Consider the following 24,250-nt stretch of genomic DNA (forward strand, 5'->3'; position numbering starts at 1 on the left):
GCTGAAGTGCTTAAACAAGTCTGTATTTGCAGTGAGAATGATGTCAGATGTAGGAGACATAAATATAAAAAAGCTTAGATACTTTCATTCTATTATTTCATAAGGGATCATATTCTGGGGTAACTTATGAAACAGAGCAAAAGTTCTTAGCATGTAAAAGTGTGTAATAAAAATCGTTTGTAGTATAAATTCAAGAACATCATGTAGAAACCTGTGCAAGGAGCTTCGTATTCTAACCCCTTCTTCATGGTATATTTATTCCTTAATGAAATTTGTTGCAAGTATTTCCAACCAATGGTGCAAAACATAATATCAATACTAGAAATAGGAAGAGCAATCTACATAAAGACCTAAAATCACTTGCCTTGGTCCAAAAAGGGGTCCAATATTCAGGCATACGCATTTTCAATAAACTGCCAGCAAGTCAGCAACTATTAAAAACTTGGTTTCAGATAAAGCACGGTTTACAGAGAGATTGAAAGACTTTTTGATACAGAAGTATCCAATTCCACCCGTCTACTTTGACCCAGGACGACATCAATATGGCGGAAATGCCTATTCTAAGTGTCTCCTATGATGTCACTACATACACACGGCAATAAGACAATAACATCTCCCTCCAAAAATACAATAACACTAATGGGACAACAGGAAGTTGGGGGTTTTAGGGTGAGGACAGCATAAATATAATAGTAAAAAAACACACACACCACAATCCCAAAACACAAAATGACGAACAAACAGAAAAAAAATTACAACATTCCGCTACACCAACAAAAATCTGCAGGAATCGGACACTTTCCTTGAACTATATAGGTCAACCACAGATGACGATACCAAAACACCAACACCTACAACTACGAAAATGGGAATCGGTCATTTCCGGTGACCTATATAGGTCAACCACAACTACTGATACCAAGAAACCAAGACTTATAACTGCGAAAAATAAAACCAAAACCACAACCTCAAAAATCCACAAATCAAACATCCCTACATAAATTAAAACACATTCAATACTCCACAAATATACAAAACATCACAACTAGAAAAGAAAAAAAAAAGTTTACTTACCACCAGCAGATTCCAGCACTGCAAACTATATTGGTCAGTCCAACCCCCCCCCCCCCCCCATACACACACACATTAAAGGTCTTACCACACTGCAAAAACAACAAACCAATAACACCTAATGAAAACATCAAACACGTAAACAAAGAAACTTGATAATTCATTGAAAAAACTTCCAAACCTTACGTTTGGCATTACTAACACTGACGACAACGACTTCACACATCCAACACCAAGGCTCAAATAAACCCAATCTACAAACACAAACAACTCATAAACACCATGCCGTAATGACATTCACACAACACAACACCCTTATGTCAAAGCAGACGGGTGGAGTCGGACGCTTCCTTTGACCCCTCCTCCTACTCTGTAGATGAATACCTTAACAGAGACTGTTAGACCAGATTAAATAAAAATTCTGCTATATTTCAGTTTTGACAGCACTTTGTCACAACTGTCAAGATCAGGTATTCTGTGCACGATAAATTTATTCAAAGTGCATAACTATGTTTTATTCTGACAGTGCATCAATTCTATAAATGTTAGCAGTTACTGTAATATATTTACATATTTTGACAATCTACTGACAAATGATGAGGATAATAATTATTATATTCAAATGTTTTACGTTATACTTTCTGACATGTTATTTGTCGTTCACGATGGCCAGTGGCTATTTCCATAGCAGTACGAAAATATTTATTTGCTCCAGTAACTATCCTCTCTGGAAATATCACTGGTGTCTATGACCCTTAACTGGAGTCACTGAGTCAGGGACACAGACACACAGTTATTCCGTTACCAACTTCAAGGTTACCTATACTGGTAGCCCGATAACTGCCAGAGAATAACTGTGAGCCAATAATGATAACTGCCAGAGAAAAATACTGATCTCTGACAGTTATTTCCATAGTTGCTCAAATTCCTTATGGTAACTCTCTTTGTATTACCAGTCCAAGCTAAATTGACATATAAGGCAGTGGCTCAAAGGAACGACCATACTTGTTAATGCCCGTACTGCAGCTCCAATCAGCCACCGCTCTGACATTAACTTTATTTAATTGTTTGTGCTAAAAGTAATGAAGGTGCATGAAATAGTACACAGCTCTTATCAACAAATGGCGCGCAGTCTCACAGTTATTCCCATGAACTATAGAATGCCTTCCAAATGGTCTATCCCTCTCCTTCGTAGCCAGATCTCCGATCACGATCAGTTGACGCGAAAGTGTAGTACGACCTTCGGTCAACAGATGGCGCGAGGTGCTGTCGGCAGTTATTGAAATAACTGCCAGTATCAGATGAGCAGTTATCACAGTAACTGCTACTTCTCAGTAATCAGTTATTTCGATCAGTTACGTTATTTTTTGCCACCTCTACTGGGAATAGTACGTAGTGAACAGTATGTAACTACCAATTTTCATACACTACACAAAGCAATAAGAGTATAGAATAGGGGCACGCTGTGACCTACATGTTATACCGAGGACTGTAGGTAGTATTGATTGTTTGGTGTGATGAAAATGCGAAGGGGTTTGGTAACAGTTGCTCATAAGTATCCAGTGAGAGAGCAAGTGGCATATATAGGGCTTCAATGATTAGGAACAATTTATGAAATTTCAGTGTGAATACAACCACAGAATGCACTGGCTTCGTCCAGTGACATCATAATGATGTGGTGCGTGATGTCATACATGTACAAACAGGAAACGAACAGTACACTGACAATATTTTTCTTGCGTCTATATTACTTGTTCTGGAATGTAGGTTATGGTAAGATATCACTATGAGTAAAGTGATGTGTTGCTCAATGTCTTTCTCAATTCGAGGAATGATGTCTGTGACTCTGAATGTGATGTCACAAGAAAACTCTTAGTTGCATGTACTCAGTAGTACAAGCAGCAATTTTGGGTGTACATAATTTTTATCATTATGTTAGTATTGACCCACATCCTGTGCACAGAAGTTTGTTTCTTTTGTGCATATGCCCAAGTTTTAATGGACACAATGTATCCGCAAAACAGGGAGAAACAGATGGTCTATCCACACATTGCAGAATCTGCTAGTTATTCAATTACTCCATGCCACTGCCATCCCATGTGCTGCAGGCACAAGATCGTGACAATAGTGATGACATCATCATCATAAATGAAGGCAGCATTTATTAATTAGACTTAAAAGAGTATTGACAGATTCATAAAGACAAGCATTGTATGTTAAAGATTTTGTAAATAACTTGTAATTGAAGTATTCTGAACTGTAATATGAGATACAATACATACACCTCTTAAGAAGCGCAAGTGGATGTCGTTTTGAGGAACTGGTTTTTCTAGAATGACATTTCAGCTAGCACAGAAAAAGATACACTAGTGACTGAGTCTTCTGCTATGAAATAACTTCACAGTCAGTCTGCCAGTGCACTGCAGCACATAAAGGTGCAAAAATTTTAATTAACAACAATAACTGAAAAAAACTCTTTCCAAACTAACTGGCACATATAACACTTCAAGGTTGTGGCAACAGATTTATTTGTACCATAGCATTGTGGGCAGCTGCTTTAATCTATCTGAGCTCATCTCCAGGCCTGACTCACAATCTTACTGTTGGTAACGTTTTTACCTATGATTTTAGAAAACTACATCCAGATGTTAGCCTACAGGGTACATGTGAACAATCCATACAAATCCCTTCTGGCAAGATAAACCTCAATTCTTCCTTCAAATACATTTCACTGTGGGCCTACTCCCACATACCTATCGGAATAACCTCTGGATGTAGTGACTGGAGGAATCATCTGATAGCCTAATGGTTAAGGATTGCTTGCAAAAATTAGGAAATCTGTGTTCAAGTCTTCATCTGGCATAAATTTTCAATAGTCTGACATATTCATTTTATTGAAGTTAAGCATTTCAGTGTGGGTTTCACCAATTCTCAACCAAGCTATTCCACCTAACCAAGATCTTGGACAATGCTGCTGAAAAGTATGTCACCAAAATTTTCATTTTTAAAAACTAATAAAAATGGTGATGGTAATTTAAAGCAATGTTTCATGACCTCTCACAATCATGAATCATCTGCAAGGAAAACTGAATGGTACAGATTTCAGTGTTCAAAATATGCCTGCTTTCCCTCCTCTCACTGGTTACTATCCAACCAATGGCTCCTTGAAACTGACGTGCTGCCAACTTAAACACCACAGTGGCAAAACTCACTGGCTAACAAGGCTACAACAACAGTTTTTATTCCATAACTTACAGGAACATGAAGCGGCTAATGGAAATGAATAACTAAAGTGTGGAACAGGTTCTGATTCAGTAGATAAAATGAAAAAGTTAACATGATACCCCTCATTCTAGAAACAACATAAACAATCTTGGAAATCATCATGGAAATGTCAAAAGGACTAAGAAAGAAAAACTCAGAACCTCTTCACAAACTAATGAGTATTTTAATGATATTTAGTAACCCTGATGCTGACACAGCTTTCAACAGTGGAGCTTCAAAGGTGCAAATTGAACACTCACTGAATCCTCAGTCTAGCATCAGATTGTTCTCCAATTTTACTTGGAATTACAGATTCACAAATCCAATATGTGAAAAGCTACTGCTAGAAGTTTTGACGTTATAGGTCTATGTCCTCTTTACTGTTATAAGTGTATGCCACTTTTTTATTTTATCTATTATGGATGTTCAATTGGTGACTGCCGTCAAAACTGTGAATACACTGTGCATAATTTAGATTAGATTACATTCAGTTCTTGTTCCACAGACCCAAAAACAAGATGATTGCTGTCGGTGTGGAAAAAGTCAGAGTGTACAACATAAAAAATATAAAACATCGGACTATAATACTCACTACACTGATCATTTGTCGGGAGATTGTCAAAATAGGTGAATACATTACAGTAAACTGGAACTGCTAATATTTACAGAATTAATACTTTGTCAGAATGAAATAAAGTCATGCACTTTTAATACATTTCTCATACACAAAAGATCTAATCTTGACTGTTGCGACCAACTGCTGTCAAAACTGAAATCTAACAGTGGGTCTAACAGTCTCTGTTAGTTAAGATACTCGACTATAGAACAGAGTGACTGGTTGCAATATCTATATAAAGCATCCCCTATATTACTACTATTCATAGAGTAATTTGGTGTGTGTGTGTGTGTGTGTGTGTGTGTGTGTGTGTGTGTGTGTGTGTGTAGGGTGCATCAGATATTATCTGATTTCTTACAACACAAATGAAAGGTTGCTATTTGTAACATTCAGAAGCACTAATTAAATAAGTCCCATACGAAATATAATGTGACTGCAAATGATAGGAATTAAGATGAGAATGTGTATGGCAAAAGGGGCAAATAAAGTAAGTAAAGAGCAGAACATCAAAACTTCATGATAAGGGTGACATGTAGGTATTACTGTGGTCTTCAGGCCAAAGACTGTTCTGATGCAACTCTTTGTGCGAGTCTATTTTTGTGTAAGTCTCTTCATAACAGCAGAGTTGTTTAAGTCTAATAAACATTCAAAGTAAACTGAAATTTGGTTACTCACCCTGGTACCACTGACTTGAGTTAGGAACAAGTCAGTGAACTAACTGAAGGCTCTGAAGATATGTCTCTGTCGGTGAGTGCAGTTGTGGCCCATAGATACATTTTTGCAGTATCTTCACCATTAAAAATTCAAACAACAATATGTGGAACAGCAGTAACATTTTCCTAAGAGCAATGACTACAGTATAGAAAAAAGTCATAATCAGTAAGATTATCCTTACACATCCAAACAACCTACATTAATTAAAAACTACCTCATAAATAACTGTATTTTCATAAAGAAGACTAAAACTCTGCAATATACTAGAAAGTACGAAAGCAAAAATTTGTATAATAAAATGACAAGTTTTAATCTTTGACAATTTAAAAAAAGTTAAATGCACCATTTCTGACAACGGAAATACGGAAGCGTCCGATCCCACCCGTCTGCTTTGACCAATGACGTCACAAATATGGCGGAAACAAAAACAAACACACACTTTCCACAAGAAGCCTAATGACACTAACGGGACAAGCACGGGAAATGAGGTGTTTTGGGTGGGGGGCAAACTAAATATAAACAAATTTAGACACCTTGCGTAGCTACAACGTGTAAGTGAAGACAGCCATGCATGAATACCCACCCACCTCCCCAGGGGTCGTAACCCCTGCAACCCATAGAAGATAAAGATGCTTCAGTAGCTGATTAGTGTTTTTTGTCTTTAAAAAAAAAAAAAAAAAAAAAATCTCACAGGATAGAACGAACAGATCAGAAAGATAAATATAATAAACTAAAACAGAAATTCGAGGAAACAGATAATTAAAATAAGTAATAAGTGTTTTTAAATTTAAAAAAAAATCTCATGAGATAGAACGAACAGATCAGAAAAGTAAATAAAATAAGATAAAACAGAACTGGAGACAGCCACTCTCAAACCAAACTCCGCGCCGTCATGACGTCACACACGACAACACCCTTACGTCACGGGTCAAAGCCGACGCGTGGGATCGGACGCTTCTGTCGACCCCTGACAACTTGAAAATACAGTACAGCATTCACTTACCATATTTATTAGGCATTCTCAATAAAATTTCAGATTAAGTTACAACAAATTTAGATAACCAAAAGTAGAGAATTATGTACTCTATAACCCACGAAAACATATCGAAAGAAGGTAAGTAATATTAATAACGTTGTGAAATTCATATAGCTACTATATTAGGCTGCTACATTGGCTACATCGCCGGCCGAAGTGGCCGTGCGGTTAAAGGCGCTGCAGTCTGGAACCGCAAGACCGCTACGGTCCCAGGTTCGAATCCTGCCTCGGGCATGGATGTTTGTGATGTTCTTAGGTTAGTTAGGTTTAACTAGTTCTAAGTTCTAGAGGACTAATGACCTCAGCAGTTGAGTCCCATAGTGCTCAGAGCCATTTGAACCATTGGCTACATCATCGGGCTTACTAAAAATATGAAGCTCCACCTGGACAATAATCATACAGAAAAACTAAAGGCGTATTCCTCACCAAAAGAAACATAGTGAAATTTGAAAATGAATACTGAGCAAAGGTACAGCTGAACATTCCAAGTGCTGCTGTTAATGACAGATGTTCCAACAAATACAAGATAGATACTTTCGAAAGAATTTAACAAATGTATGGGAGAGTGTTATAGAAAGAAAAGTTAAATTTTGAGAAAGAAAGATTAGGGTTAACACCTTGTTGACGATGGGGTCACTTAAGAGAGATAATTTCTGAGAATGGTAGATGGAAGAACTAATGTTCCCCTGTAATAAGAAGTATCGAAAAATTCACCTGTGCCAGTTACAATAACATGGGAAAAATCCTTATGTCAGCTTTGTCCCATTACATAATGATGTTGGTGTGTGTGATGTCATACTTGCACAAAGAGGAACAGAGGTCTCTTTTTTTTGGGGGTGGGGTGGGGGGGTCAATACTATTTATTGGAATGTGGGCTTTGGTAACAAAATTAACCTATAGTGTAACTTAAGGTATATGTTAGGTTGAAAGGTGACACACTGGTTGTCAGATGGCAACACTAACTAATATGGATATGAAATGTTCATTGTGATGACATATTGATCTGTAGCGTATCCTGAGACCTACGTTTTGTGGAAAGGCGACAGTTTAATCATGACCTGATGAAAACATATCAAAAGCTTCTGATAATCCATTTTAAGAACATGTATTCATTTTAAACAATATGGTGTTAAAATGTAATGTGTGTCCATATACCTTTGTTGCAAAATATTAATTTCCTTGAGTGTTTATTTAATTGTAGAAATGTGTAAATTACAACATACCATATTTATAATGTGCCTCATATTTGACAGACTTCATTATAATCAGCCCATGATTCAAATTAGAAATTTATGTGACACAATAAACTATATTATGTAACTAAACTGTATTTTCCTGCTTACAAAATATTATCCTGTTACTTCATTTGTCACATTACCATTCTGCTGAAACTTTTGTCAAAACATTACTTCCACAAAATGTAGGCAGACAATGAATAAGATACAATAGCCACATTTTGAGTAACTTTCTTTGTTAGAAATGTGCTATGTGTGCAAGGACATTGTCACCCAATACTTAAGTATCTGCAATTAACTGTCGCCTCCTCATATAACAGGAGAAATAAAGATAAATCTATGTTCTTTGCTCACCATTTAAACATACATGTTAGGTCTCAATAGTACCTGGAAATAAATACTTACTACAAAGTAAAACGCAACAACATTCTGAGCGTAAAACTAGATTCACTGAAAAAGCAATACTACTATTCAGTTGAAGATTTTGTGAATGAGGAACTGAATATTTGTGCAAGAAGTAGCTCACAAATAGCCTAGGTATGAAAATGCAGCTGTTAACTTCAGAAAGAAGTTACATTATTGTTATACTACTACTCTATCTAATTAATTATAGTTTTATATCAGTAAAGTTGTATTACTGATGTTTTGACATGTCTCCAGTACGTTAGTGAAATGATTACCACCTGCCTGTTGAGAGGCGAATAAATCACAATTCACTATTTTAGCACATTCTGTATGAATTAAAATATAAGTATGCGTTATCTGTGTAAACATTTTTACTACATCGCAAAAACCTAGACTGTAAATCCCTAAAATTTCTCGTACTTGTGTTGTAAGACATTAAATCACTATTGCGTGTACCATCACATTAGTACTAGTATAAAATTATATTATTCGCTACAAATTCGGTTCAAGAGGTCACACAAATGTGTTGATACGAATTATTAAAAAATGAGTCACACATACGACGCAGTAAGAATATGTGATTAACAAATTAAACATCTGTTGTACGTAAATACAGATGAAAAAATTCTACGGCCGTCAGAGAGACGACAACAATGCATAGTTACCATTATTATGAGCTCGCAATGCGTATGTCTAGAATCGGATATGCACGATAAAAGCTATACATTTTGCATCTTCGAAGTATTTTCTGATATGAAGTCGCATAGTGTGGCTCAATAACGGCTCTAACTCATTACTATAATTCGTTACTGGCGAATGTTTCCGATTTCATACAGACGCATTACACGAAAAAAAAAAACAAAAAAAAGTAGAAATAGAATGGTCATTACGTCTTAAACTTCTCCAGTATGAAATGTTCGTGCAATTCGTACCTTCAACGGAAACGTGCTTTTGGTTCTTTGCAAGAAAATCATTATTCTGCAAAAAATATGTCTTGCTGACAGAAATAGCCAAGCATCCATATCAGGACGCTATGCCATGTTGACAAACATTATTACCAGAGATCACACAATACACACAACAAGGGCGCCAGAACTCGGCAGCCTTTGCTAGTAAGATAATCTATTTTAGGCGGTCGTGGGCAGACGAAACGCAACTGTGTCAGCAGTGATTCGTTCTGAATTAAGGGTATAATAAACTGCGTATTAGATTAGATTATATTCAGCTTTCGATCCATAGACCCAAAAATGAAATGATTCTCGTGGGTGTAGAACAGATCAGAAAGTATAGCATAGAAAAATTAAACATTTGAATATAATAACCACTATTCGGATCCTAGAAGTGAAGGCAGCAGAGGATCAAGTAGATAAAAAGACGAGGGCTATTAGAAATCCTTGGGTATTAAATTTATTAAATTTAAATGATGAAAGGAGAAAATATAAAAATGCAGTAAATGAAGCAGGCAAAAAGGAATACAAACGTCTCAAAAATGAGATCCACAGGAAGTGCAAAATGGCTAAGCAGGGATGGCTAGAGGATAAATGTAAGGATGTAGAGGTTTATCTCACCAGGGGTAAGATAGATACTGCCTACAGGAAATTTAAAGAGACCTTTGGAGAACAGAGAACCACTTGTATGAATATCAAGAGCTCGGATGGAAACACAGTTCTAAGCAAAGGAGGGAAAGCAGAAAGGCGGGAGGAGTATATAGAATGTCTATACAAGGGCCATGTACTTGAGGACAATATTATGGTAATGTAAGAGGATGTAGATGAAGATGAAATTGGAGATACGATACTGCGTGAAGAGTTTGACAGAGCACTGAAAGACCTAAATCGAAACAAGGCCCCAGGAGTAGACAACATTCCATTAGAACTACTGATAGCCTTGGGAGTGCTTGTCCTGATAAAACTCTACCATCTGGTGATCAAAATGTATGAGACAGGCGAAATACCCTCAGACTTTAAGAAGAATATAATAATTCCAGTCCCAAAGAAAGCAGGTGTTGACAGATGTGAAAATTACCGAACTATCAGTTTAATAAGTCACAGCTGCAAAATACTAAGGCGAATTCTTTACAGACGAATTGAAAAACTGGTAGAAGCCGACCTTGGGGAAGATCAGTTTTGATTCCGTAGAAATATTGGAACACATGAGGCAATACTGACTCTATGACTCATCTTAGAAGCTAGATTAAGAAAAGGCAAATCTACGTTTCTAGCATTTGTAGACTTAGAGAAAGCTTTTGACAATGTTGACTGGAATACTGTCTTTCAAATTCTGAAGGTGGCAGGGGTAAAATACAGTGAGCTAAAGGCCATTTAAAATTTGTACAGAAACCAGATTACAGTTATGAGTTGAGGGACATGAAAGGGGAGCAGTGGTTGGGAAGGGAGTGATACAGGGTTGTAGCCTCTCCCCAATGTTATTCAATCTGTAAATTGAGCAAGCCGTAAGGGAAACAAAAGAAAAATTCGGATTAGGAATTAAAATCCATGGAGAAGAAATAAAAACTTCGAGGTTCGCCAATGACATTGTAATTCTGTCAGAGAGAGCAAAGGACTTGGAAGAGCAGCTGAACGGAATGGCCAGTGTCTTGAAAGGAGGATATAAGATGAACATCAACAAAAGCAACACGAGGATAATGGAATGAAGTCGAATTAAGTCGGGTGATGCTGAGGGAATTAGATTAGTAAATGAGACACTTAAAGTAGTAAAAGAGTTTTGCTATTTGGGGAGCAGAATAACTGATGATGGTCGAAGTAGAGGGGATATAAAATGTAGACTGCCAATGGCAAGGAAAACGTTTCTGAAGATGAGACATTTGTTAACATCGGGTATAGATTTAAATGTCAGGAAATCGTTTCCGGAAGTATTTGTATGGAGTGTAGCCATGTATGGAAGTGAAACATGGACAATAAATATTTTGGACAAGAAGAGAATAGAAGCTTTCGAAATGTGGTGCTACAGAAGAATGCTGAAGATTAGATGGGTAGATCACATAACTAATGAGGAGGTATTGAATAGAATTGGGGAGAAGAGGAATTTGTGTCACAACCTGACTAGAAGAAGGGACCGGTTGGTAGGACATGTTCTGAGGCATCAAGGGATCACCAATTTAGTATTGGAGTGCAGCGTGGAGGGTAAAAGTCGTGGAGGGAGACCAAGAGATGAATGCACAAAGCAGATTCAGAAGGATGTAGGTTGCAGTAGTTACTGGGAGATGAAGCAGCTTGCACAGGATAGAGTAGCATGGAGAGCTGCATCAAACCAGTCTCAGGACTGAAGGCCACAACAACAACAACCCGGATCCTTTGTCGGGATATTTTCAAAACGTTATAGTGCATTACAGTAAACTGGAACTGCTAATATTTACAGAATTAATATAATCTCAGAATGAAATGTAGTTACACACGTAACTTTATGATACAAAAAATACCTTAACTTGGCTATTGTGACCAAGTTCTGTCAAAACTGAAATCTAGCAAACATTTTTACTTAAATTGATTAAACAATTCCTATAAAGATATTCATCTATAGATTAGAAAGAGTTGCCTATCAAAGGAGTGTTTCAGAATCGCTTTATACTGTGCTTTATCTAAAACCAAGTTTTTAATTGTTGCTGGCAATTTATTGAAAATGTGGGTTCCTGAATAGTGGACCTCGTTTTTGACTGAGGTAAGTGATTTTAGGTCTTTATGTAGATTGTTCTTATTCCTAGTATTGATACTATGAATTGAGCTATTGTTTGGAAGTAGAGACATATTACTTGCAACAAATTTCATTAAGGGTTAAATATAGTGAGAAGCAGTGGCTAGAATACCAAGTTCCTTGAACAGATTTTTATGTTCTTGAATGTACATCACAAATGAGTTACATTGCATTACATTACCTTAAAACTCGTTCCATACATTATGAGTACGAGATCACATACTGATGTGGAATGTGTCAGTTTAATATAGATTTTCTTTACACGATATAATTTTTTTACAGAAAGTACTTCATATCTAACATTCATCTATTGAGTAGAAGGAGATGTCATTCAGAAATTCTTTTAATTTGTTTTTAAATGTTGGTTGGCTATCTGTCTTACTTTTAATGTTATTTAGCAATGAGCAAAGATTTTTGTGGCAGCATGATTCACACCTTTCTGTGCAAGTCAGATTTAATCCAGAATAGTGAAATTTATCCTTTCTTCTAGTGCTGTAGTTATGCAATTGCTATAATTTTTGAATTGGGATAGGTCATTAATAATAAATTTCATAAGTGAATATAAGTATCATGAAGGTCCTGTGAATATCCTGAGTTCCTTAGAAGTAATAATAATGCACACAAGGATCAATTGTTAAATCTCTTCACCTCATATAATTTAGAAGCCACAGCAACTGATATCATCAGGTATGGAGTTGGGTGTGAGACAACAAATGATCAGCTGTTTATTAACAAAGAGACCTGTAGTTATGAGGTTGAAGTAACAGATATGGTTTCTCTGACCACATAGCAATCAAACTCTAACTAAAAAGTATGGTTAGGGAAAGGCATAGCAGTGGAAACTATATAGAAACAACATAAATTAATAAAAGTAATCTTTGGAATTTTCATAGCATGTTGCATAGTGTTGAATGGGACAGAGACTCAAACAAAGCTGTAAACTCTAAATATGAGTCATTTTTCTCTGATTATAAATACTGATTTGATGCCGCTTTCCCCCTTAGAAAAGTAAAGATCTCTCTCAACTCTAACTCATGGTTAACTGTGGGAATTAAGAAATCTGCAGTACTCTTAGAAATCTGCAGTAGAAGCATAATTCAGCATTAAAGTCATATCTTAGATGCTACAGAAAACTCTACATAAAAGTTATTCAGGATGCAAAAAAACTGAACACTGATTTAACTATCAGAAAAGGCAGCAAATTAAACCAAATAAGTTTGGAAGGTCATAAACCATAACACTGGTAAATCCAAAGTGACAAACAATAATCTCATCATAAAAAAGGGAGGAAAGGTTGTTGAACACCCTCTATGTGTTGCCAATATGTTCAATGACTACTACCTGGGGAACTCAAAAGGTAGTAATTCAAATGTTCCCACAAATGAAAAGACAACGTTTTTGTATCCAGCTATGTATTCAGAACTAAGAAATGCAATTAATAAGCTGAAAAATAAAATTTCCTATGGATGTCATGGTATTCCTGATAAGGTCATAAAACGTAGTGCACACAAAATAATAACTGAATTAGTTGATATTATTAATACATCATTTAAAACTTGTGAATTCCCTTTTGTGCCTAAAAATTCAATAATAAAGCCACTATATAGAAAAGACTGTCCATATGCCATACAAAATTATATACCATTGTCACAACTGTCAGATTTTGCCTAAGTAATTGAGGGGATTATGTATGAGATACTGTTGAGTTTCCTAAACAGACACAGAATTCTAATCAATGCATAGAATGGGTTCAGGAAAACAGGTCTACAGAAATAGCTGTATATCTCTTCTTGGCACAGTTTTTAACTGCAGTGGATAATGAGGACTTAAGCTGTGGAATATTTTTAGATCTATCCAAGGCATTTGACCTCATCAGCTACGATATTTTGCTAGAGAAACTGTATTGCTATGGAGTCTGTGGAAAAGCATATTGTATCTGTGCAACAGATTTCAAAGTGTTGAAATAATACATAATGGCACAAAATATTACTCAACGTATCAGAAAGTCAACTGTGGTGTACCCCAGGGTTCTGTTCTAGGCCCTCTGCTCTTCTTAGTTTTTATTAATGATTATCCTAACAATCTAACAAGAGCAGAATCAGTAGTATTTGCAGACGATATGAGCCTTTTTATCAAGGGAGTTAGTGAAGCTGACCTACAAGATAAAACTAACTTCAAGAACCAATGAGGTAGCTGAATGGTTCAAGGACAATTACTTAATTATGAGTGACAAAAAAACCACTTGGATGAATTTTAGCCACAAAGGAACAAAGTAAAAATAACATAAGAGTAGAGATTGGGAAAAGTCTAATAGAACAAACTTCTTTTAGAAAAATTTTAGGTGTATGGCTGGACAATAACTGAAGATGGGAAAAACATGTTGAACTATTGAATAAAAATTTAGTAAATACTGTTATATATTAAGAAAACTTAAAGAAAACTGCAATTTTGAAACAGTTCTATGTGAGCACTACTCTTACATACATAATAATCTAAGATATGGTGTTATATTTTGGGGGATTACAGGTTTCACAAAAAGTTATTTTAAGCTCCATAAGAGAATTGTGAATTGTGAATTGTGGTTTATTAGTCTGATAACGTACATAATCTAAATCATTTGATTCAGGTACAGGAGACATGTCAAAATTGGGGTTAAGTTTTACCATATACATACAACACCTGATTTTAACAAATGGTTCCATAACAATAATTCAATATAAAAATACACATACAATAAAAAGCCAACGATTAATTACAACAACTGATTTTAATAAATCGTATCATAATAATAATACAATTTTGTTACACATACAATAAGAGACTAACAATTATTAACCCCTTGCTCAAATAATCATGTCATCCTCTATGAACTCTTCTACTGAATAGTAGCATTTCTCCCACAGAATATGCTGTAGCCTTATTTTTAGACTCTCTGGCTTCATATTAAACATATATTTGCCCATTAGCTTGTTATATATTGTCATCCCCATATACTGTGGAGTTCGTGCATATATTTTCAAATGGTGTATGGGTAACATAAAATTATTTTTATTTCTTGCATTGTATGTGTGGTTAAAATGATTTTCCTCAAATAATTTTTGTCTGCTGTGTACAAAGATTATAATTTCATAAATGTATATGGAAGGAACTGTTAGAATTTGCAGGTTCCGAAATAATGGGCGACAAGATTTTGTTTATGTACACTACACATGTATCTTATAATTTTCTTTTGCATTTTCAGTATTCGAGATACACTACTTGAATTTCTTCAGAAAATGATACCATACCTAATGACAGATTCAAAATAACTATGATGTGCTATTTTTCGTGTACTCGTGTCAGTAGAGTTTCCTAGTACTTGCATTTCAAATGCAAAGCTGCTTAGTTTATTTGATAGGAACTCAATATGTGTCCTCCAGTTTAAGTTGTTGTCCACATTTAGTCCTAGGAATTTGACTGAGTTAACTTCTTCCATAGGATGATTGTGATGATGTATTTAAGATCCAGACATTTCAAATGTTTTGTTTTGAAATGTATGATATTGGTTTTTGCAATGTTCAGTTTCAAGCCGTTTAACTGGAACCAGTTTTCTAGAGTGCCCATTGTGCTCACAATAGAGCTCTGAATTTTTTCTGCATCATCTTCAATTAAAACATAAGTATCATCCACAAACAGAACTGACGGGGAATTTATATTTATGGGCACGTCATTTACATAGAATAGGAAAAGAATTGGCCCCAAAATGGAGCCTTGAGGCACACCTTGTGATACTGTATTCCATTTAGAATAATAATTCACTGCATTTGATGTGACACTTACCCTTTGTTTTCTGTTGTGCAAGTATGATGTGAGCCATTTCAGAGCTTTGTCCTTAATCCCATATTTGGTTAATTTGTAGATAAGCAAATCATGATTTACCAAGCCAAATGCTTTTGAAAGATCGCAGAAAATACCTGCGACTTTATTCCTCTGATCCGATGATTTTCATATCTTCTCAATAAAGTTATTTACTGCATCCAGTGTGTTTTTTCCTTGTTGGAATCCAATCTGGTTACTTACAATAATATCATTTTTTACGATAAAATTTTTGATCTGATTTGCAGTTACTTTCTCTAACACTTTTGACAGAATTGGGAGAATAGAAATAGGGCGATAGTTTCCCATATCTTCCCTCAACCCTTTCTTGAACAGAGGTCTCACTTTGGCATATTTTAACACATCAGGAAACCACTCCTGTTCAAAAGACTAGCTGGCGGGGGTACTATTATGTCATATACTGCTTTTATCACTTTACTTGGTGTCCTATCCCACCGGGCAGAATTTTTATTTGTTAATGACAATATAACAGTTTTCACATCCTTTATTGTGACATTTTTAAAATCTGTGATATTCTCAGATTCTAGGTCGAGTCCAAAGGGATTTACTTTACTCTGCTATCCTGCTACATCAACTTCTGACTTTGCTACATTTATGAAGAATTCATTTAAACACCCTGGTATTTGAGCTGGGTTTGCAACAACATTATCACCTACTTTAATCTTAGTTATTTCATTAATACTGACTGTAACACCGAACGTGATTTGACAACAGACCACACTGCCTTTGTCTTACTATTACATTGTAAAATAAACTAATTGTTTGCCATTTGTTTTGCTGCCTTTACAACTTTTTTGAATATGGCTTTATAATGTTTCACACACACAGCAAAATGTCTGTTTTTGTTATATTTCGGTTCATTATGTAGTTGCCTCTCTCTGGCACTAGAAATTTTTATACCCTGAGTTATCCATTTAATCTTCCTAGTCGTTTTGTTACATTTGGTTTTAAGTGGAAAAGTTTCATTAAATATTTCAAGAAAGCTACCAAGAAATTTGTTAAATTTAGTACTACTTGAGATACAGTTGTCATAAGGCCATTCAAACTCTCTTAACCTATTGCTAAATATAGTTAGGTTTTTTTCATTGAAGTTCCTTTTCATGTGGCTTTTGTTACATGAAATTTCTTTATAGAGATTTGGTAGTTCAATGAACAATGCGGAGTGGTCAGAGATTCCTAAATCTAAGCAAAATTTATTAACATCCTCAAACACATAATTTGTTAAAATATTAGCAATGCAGGTCGCTGACTGTGCATTTATTCTAGTGGGTTGCATGAAGTTTGCTTTGAAGCCAAAGTTTTTTATTAAGTCATTGAATTTGGACACATAATTGCTGTCAGCTATGATATTAATATTGAAATCAGCAGCTATTATAATATTTTTCCTTTTTTCTTTATTAAGATTTTCAAGAAGGCACTTAAATTTGAGCAGGAAAGCTTCAATTGTAGTTTTGTCCGGTACTCTGTAAACAGAAACTACTAAGACATTTAGGTCCCTTAACTCGATACAACAGCTTTCAAATATACATGTTTCTTTCAAATGATTAAAATCGCTCCTTATTTTATATTTCATGTCAAAATGAGTAAGTATGCAAGAACCTCCACGTGATTTCTCTCATCTACAAAAACTGTTAGCTAATTCGAAATTATCGATTTTATTAAGAATTTTAATATTACCACATGTAAGCCAATGTTCATTGAGATAGATAACTTTAATATTTTTAAACTCTGAAAGAATAATTTGTAAGTCATCAAGTTTATAATTTTTGTTTGAAAATTCGGCACTGAGACCGTTTATATTCAAATGCATTATACATGGACACTCTTTTTTATTTATGGGTTCAGGCATAGACCTACTCTTTCTTGGGTACTGTTTCGGTCTCGCCGATTTTATTAGCAAACACTGTTTCCCATCCCCTTCATTACTTACAAGTTTCCCTTATTATTCAGAATTTTACATGTATCAGCGAACATTTTACTGAGAATTCTGGATCCTAGCCTATTTAAACGAAGACTGTCTTTACCCAAGCATTTATTGTTTAAGAACTTGTTCGGATTTATAAACACAGCTCCTAGATTGTTACAGATTTTGTTTACATCACGGTTTATTCTGTTTATGTATTGATCACTGACGGATCGTCTGTATACAATACCACTCACTACAATTCTAGATGTTTTGTAGAGATTACTGGCTGATCGAATTAAGAATTTGTTTCACTTACAATTTCCTCTTCAGTGTTGCTTCTAAGAGAATTTGTACCTACGTGAATGAAGACTCCTTTATAATTCTTCCGAGAAGCCTCTGCTGGACCATTCTGCGACCTACGTAAGTTGCTGAAGTGTTTGCTCAACTGGTGAGTCTTGATTCCTGGGCGAACGTCTACTTTGCATTTTGGCACTACCACATTTTTTAGCAGAGAATCGCCAATAACAAGGAAGTCATTTGTTTCGTTTTGTTTTTGTTACTCAGGCACTTCGAATTCTTTTTACTGTATGTTACACTTGTCCACTTTTATTTGTTTTTGGTTTTTGAGACTTTCGCATGAGTTTCTTCTGTAGGTGCAGCAGAATCGTCGTTTAAGCGAACAGATGTATCATTCCGCCTGTTTTTGATATTTTCATCTATCACCTCAACTGTTTCGCAAAAACATTTTTTCCCACGCTTCAGATCACTATTTTCATGCTTTTGCACTGATAAATCTACTTTTAAAGTGTCAATGCCGCTATGCAGCACTTTAATAATTTCCTCCTGTGAGCTAACTGTGGAAGCTAGTTTCGTGTTTTCGTCATGCAAACAGTCTAGGCATGACCAGTGAATATCGTCGCTAATAAATTTCAAGCAAATTTTTGCACACCTTTCATGCAGCCAAAAGTTGCACTTCACACACAGAATTCCTTCAACAACCCGTTGCTGACACATTTTCCATGATGCACCATTTAACTTTTGCCTATTTACGAGTATTGTGTCACTGCACTTTTTAGTAGGCACCATCTTGCCTATATTCTGAAGGGTTTTCCCTACGGAGATACATATAGAGGACTCTTTAAGGAGTTGAAAATTTTGATCCTCCCTAGTTTATTCATCTATGAATCAGTGTATTTCCTGAAGTCAATTCAAAAATTCTCTTCTCTAAACACTGAAGTACACAATTATCAGACCAGAAACAGGTTTTATTTCCATAGAAACATACATTCAGAAGCCCTGTACCAAAATAGTGTGATGTATGTAACCAGAATAATGTTCAATCCCATACCAAAAGAAATAAAAAGCAAACATAACTTATATAGATTTAAAAAAGAATGAAAGAGGCTACTATTAGGTCAAAGTTTCTGTAATGTTGATGAATTTCTTTGCTATCTAAACAGATAGTGCTCATCTTTTGATTTTTCTGTATAAACCTTCGTGTTTTTCAACCTGCATGTAAAAAGAAGACAAAATATGTAAAGTGTGATTAATAAAATGTTAAAGTGTAACTAAGGAAATATTATTTCCCATAATTGTTAAAAATATGGATCATGCTCTCTCTCTCTCTCTTTCTTTCTGTATGACAGTTTCTATATCATGAATATGATAAAATGGATGATAATAAATTGAATTGAATTGAAACATCTGCAAGGCGATCTTGGGTGGGCCCCAGCTATCGTTCTGATTGCACGCTTTTGTCCAATGAATACCTTTTCTCTTAATAACGAATTACCCCAAAATATGACGCCATGTGAAAGCAGTGAAAGGAAATAGGCAGAATAGGCTATTTTACTGATATGTTTACACTAATATTTGCAATAACCCTAATAATGTAAGTAGCTGAACCTAACCATTTCACCAGATCATCAATTTCTTTTTGTTTCTTAGATTTCAATTTTTCATCAACACACACACCCATAATTTTTGAATTTTCTGCCTTAGCAACAAACTTCTGTTCAAAGTCTATATTTATCAATGGTGTTATGCCATTTACTGTACAGAATTATATATATGGTGTCTTCTCATAATTTAGTAAGAGTCCATTTGTGGAGAAACACTTAATAATTTTCTGAACGACATTATTTACAATTTCCTCAGCTGATACTTGTTTGATGGCTGTCATTTCTATACTTGTATCATCAGCAAAAAGAACTAGCGTTACATCGTCATGAATATAGAGTGGCAAGTCATTGATATATACTAAGAACAATAACGAATGCAAGACTGTATCCCGTGGGACACCAGTCGTGATTCCTCCCCTGTTAGAGGACTCTGCTGAGTTTTGCAGGCTATCTGTACTTTAATTTCAAACTTCTGCATTCTTCCAGTTAAATATGAATGAAATCATTTGTGCACTGTCCCACTCGATCACAATACTTAAGTTTATCTAAAAGAATTTCGTGATTCACACAGACAAAAGCCTCTGAGAAATCACGAAATATCCCAGTGGTGATGTTCAGTTATACAAAGTATTTAATATTTGATCAGTGAAAGCATAGATACAATTTTATGTCCAAAAGCCTTTCTGAAAACCAAATTCACATTTTGGTAGTACTTCATTTTTTGAAATATGTGATGCTACTCTTGAATAAACTACTTTTTCAATAATTTTGAATAGAGCTGTCAAAAGTGAGACGGGGTGGTAGTTGTTAGCAACAGACGTAGCCCCTTCTTTAGGCAATGGTTCAACAATAATATATTTCAATCTGTCTCGAAAAATACCCTGTTTCATTGAGCTACTACATATACAGCTTGAATCCTACTTACCTGTTGGGAACAAGCTTTTAGTACTCTGTTGGAAATGCCACCAAGCCCACGTGAGCTTTTACTTTTGAGTGAATTTATTGTTTTCCTAATTTCAGTGGGAGAGGTGGGTTGAATTTCAGTTTCATCAAATTGCATAGGTGTCGCCTCTTGCATATACTGCCTTGGATTTTCTAATGAATAGCTGGATCCTATTTTCCGTACAACACTTACAAAATGATTATTAAAAATGTTTTCTACTTCTGACATTTTGATAGCCAAACTTTTCATTGAGTTTGGTAGAAATACAATCTTGCTGTGTTCTCGGTTGCCTTGTTTCACTTTTAACAATATTCCAAATTGTTTTAATTTTATTATCAGATGTGCTAATCTCAGACATAATGCACATACATTTGGTCTTTTTAATGACTTTTATTATTACAGTGCACTAGTTTTTATAATTTTTCACTGTTTCTGGATCATTACTCCTTCTAGCTTTATGATAGTTTTCCATTTTTTGTTTACAAGATATTTTTATCCCTTTAGTAAGCCATGGCTTTTTAGATGGTTTCTTACAACTATATTTCACTGTTTTTTTAGGGAAACTGTGTTCAAATATACTCGCAAAGGTACCATGAAATAGGTTAAATTTTCAGATAGTATTAGGTTGCCTGTACACCTCATCCCAGGCTAACTGTTGCAAGCTTTCCCTATAATTTTCAATTGTTAAATCGTTAATTGAATTGACTATTTTGGAGGACTGTTTTGTATTATTGTATGGAGTTATGTCATATGCTGTAACTAGCTGTGCATCATGATCAGACAGACCATTCTTAACAGTACAATTTTTTATTTTATTAAATTTATCTTGGTATATAAAAACATTATCTATCAGTGTGCTGCTTTCCTGTACCACCCAAGTAGGAATCTCAGTAACTGACATCAAACTGAAGGAACCAAGCAATATTTCAAGATCAAGCTTTCTATCAGACTCTTTCAGAACATCTACATTGAAATCTCGACAAACAATAATTTGCTTCCCTCTGTCTGACAGATAGAACAACAAAGAATCAAAGTTTTTCAAAAATAGCTAAAAATTTCCGAGTGGGGACCTAAACATGGCTACAATTATAGAAGTACCATTATTTAGTTTAAACTCATGCACACATGCTTCTATATGTTACTCTACACAAAATTTTTTACTTTTTATTTTTCACATTATGATAGATTTTGACATATCTGGCAACTCCTCCTCCCACCATAGGTTCTCTACTTACATGTGCTGAAAACGTATATCCACCTACATTTACTTTTTCCATATCTGTGACTATATGATGTTCAGACAGGCGTAGTACATCTATTCCACCTTCAGTTTCTAAATCTTTTAAACAAACAAGAAGCTCCACTATTTTGTTTTTTAATCCCCTGATATACTGAAGTAATACACTAACATTATTTTTCACTGTGCTCTTTGAGCATCTTGTAACATACTAAAATTATTTTTCATTGTACTTTCATGAGACTCTTGTGATATTTTAACATCACTAGTACCTGCCTGTCTGAGCTTCTCATTAAGCGTAATTTCGTTCAATGTTGAATCATTAGACACTGATCTTATCCTAAAAAAGAGGTACACCCATGAGTTTTAGAGCCCCCAGCCAAATTATCCTTCACTTTCCTATTGAGATGCAAGACACATCTTGTGAATTCCTAACTATCAATGTTATCAACAGTGTCCAAACCTATGCCTGACAAAGTAATCACCCAAAGCATCTGATCTAACTCCATATTGACCCTTCTAACAGACCTGTTCAGTTGGGGTTGATCATACCACATGAAAGAAGGAAGCAAACCAACATTTGTATGGTTTGTTGCAGATGCTATTTTAACCAGCTCACACTCAATGTTGTAGCACTGATCCCTATAAATACTGTTGCCCGCTCAACTCACTACCACAGCATCATCTTGCTGTGTAAAACTCTTGCAAAATGATCCTACATCCTCTGTCACTTGGCTAAGACATGCACGGGGCTTGAAAAAACTTGTGACCAACGTTTACGTGATTACTCCGCTATTCACAATAAAGTGCCTGGCAGAGGGTTCAGTGAACCACCTTCAAGGTGTCTCTTTACTATTCCACTCTGTAGCGGTGTGTGGGAAAAACCAGCACTTAAATTTTTCTGTGCGAGTCCCGATTTCTCTTATTTTATCGTGATAATCTTTTCTCTCTGTGTCGGTGGGTGCCAACAGAATGTTTTTGCAACCAGAGGAGAAAACTGGTAATTCAAATTTCATGAGAAGATCCCATCGCAACGTAAAACGCCTTTGTTTTAATGATTGCCACTCCGAGTATCATGACTGTGGCACTATCTCCTCTATTTCACGATAATATAAAACGAGCTGCCCTTCTTTGTACTTTTTCAATGTCATCCATCAGTTTCACCTGATACGTATCCCACTGCACACAGAAATACTCCAGAATAGGGCAGACAAGTGTGGTGTAAGCAGTCTCTTTAGTAGACCTGTTGCACCTTTTAAGTGTTCTGCTAATTTACCATAGTCTTTAATTTGCCCTAACCACAACATTATCTATGTGGTTGTTAAAATTTAGGTTATTTGTAATCATAGCTCCTAAGTCTTTAGTTGAATTTACAGCTTTCAGATTTGTGAGACTTATCACATAATCGAAATTTACCGGATTTCTTTTAGTACTCATGTGAATAACTTCACACTTTTCTTTATTCAAGGTCAATTGCCACTTTTAGCACCATACAGATATCTTATCAAAATCATTTTGCAGTTCTTTTTGGTCATCTGATGACTTTACAAGACGCTAAATGACAATATCATTTGTCATTTGCAAACAATATAAGAGGGCTACTCAGACTGTCTCCTATGTCATTGCTATAGATCAGGAACAATAGAGGGCCTATAACACTTTCTTGGGGAACGCTGGATATTACTTCTGTTTTAATCGATGACTTTCCGTTTAGTACTACAAAGTGTGACCTTTCTGACAGGAAATCACGAATCCAGTTGCACAACTGAGGTGATACTCCATAGGCATGCAGTTTGGTTAGAAGATGCTTGTGAGGAACGGTGTCGAAAGCCTTCTGGAAATCTAAAAATATGGAATCAATTTGACATCCCCTGACGATTACTTCATGAGTTAAAGAGCTGGGTGTGTTTCACAAGAATGATATTTTCTGAATCCTTGCTATATGTCAATAAATGCTTTTCTTCAAGGTAATTCGTAATGTCTGAACACAGTATATGCTCCAAAACCCTACCGCAAATCGACATTAGCGATATGAGCCTGTAACTCAGCAGATTACTCCTATTTCCCTTTTTGGGTATTGGTGTGACTTGAGCAATTTTTCAGTCTTTTGGTACAGATCTTTCTATGAGCGAGCAGTTGTATGTAACTGCTAAATATCGAAGTTTTGTATCAGCATACTCTGAAAGGAAACTGACTGGTACATAATCTGGAGCGGAGGCCTTGCTTTTATTAAGTGATTTGCTGCACTGAGGACATCTACTTCTATGTTTCTCATCTTGGCAGTTGTTCTTCATTGCAATTCAGGAATATTAACTTCGCCTTCTTTGGTGAAGGA

The 24,250-nt window shown here is 35.5% G+C and overlaps 1 protein-coding gene across 1 annotated transcript in view; it reads right to left on the reverse strand.

Moving 5' to 3' along the window:
- Positions 1 to 9,392, reverse strand: part of LOC126471484 (tyrosine-protein phosphatase non-receptor type 14) — a 172,879-nt gene extending 163,487 nt beyond the window's left edge. The window contains exons 1-2 of the mRNA XM_050099691.1: positions 9,274 to 9,392; positions 5,627 to 5,803 (exon numbers count right to left, since the gene is read on the reverse strand). The gene's annotated coding sequence lies outside the window, so the exon portion shown is untranslated. The remainder of the gene's footprint in view (positions 1 to 5,626; positions 5,804 to 9,273) is intronic.
- Between the last annotated feature and the right edge of the window lie 14,858 nt (positions 9,393 to 24,250).

Source organism: Schistocerca serialis, chromosome 3, assembly GCF_023864345.2.
Source record: "Schistocerca serialis cubense isolate TAMUIC-IGC-003099 chromosome 3, iqSchSeri2.2, whole genome shotgun sequence".
Classification (NCBI taxonomy): domain Eukaryota; kingdom Metazoa; phylum Arthropoda; class Insecta; order Orthoptera; family Acrididae; genus Schistocerca; species Schistocerca serialis.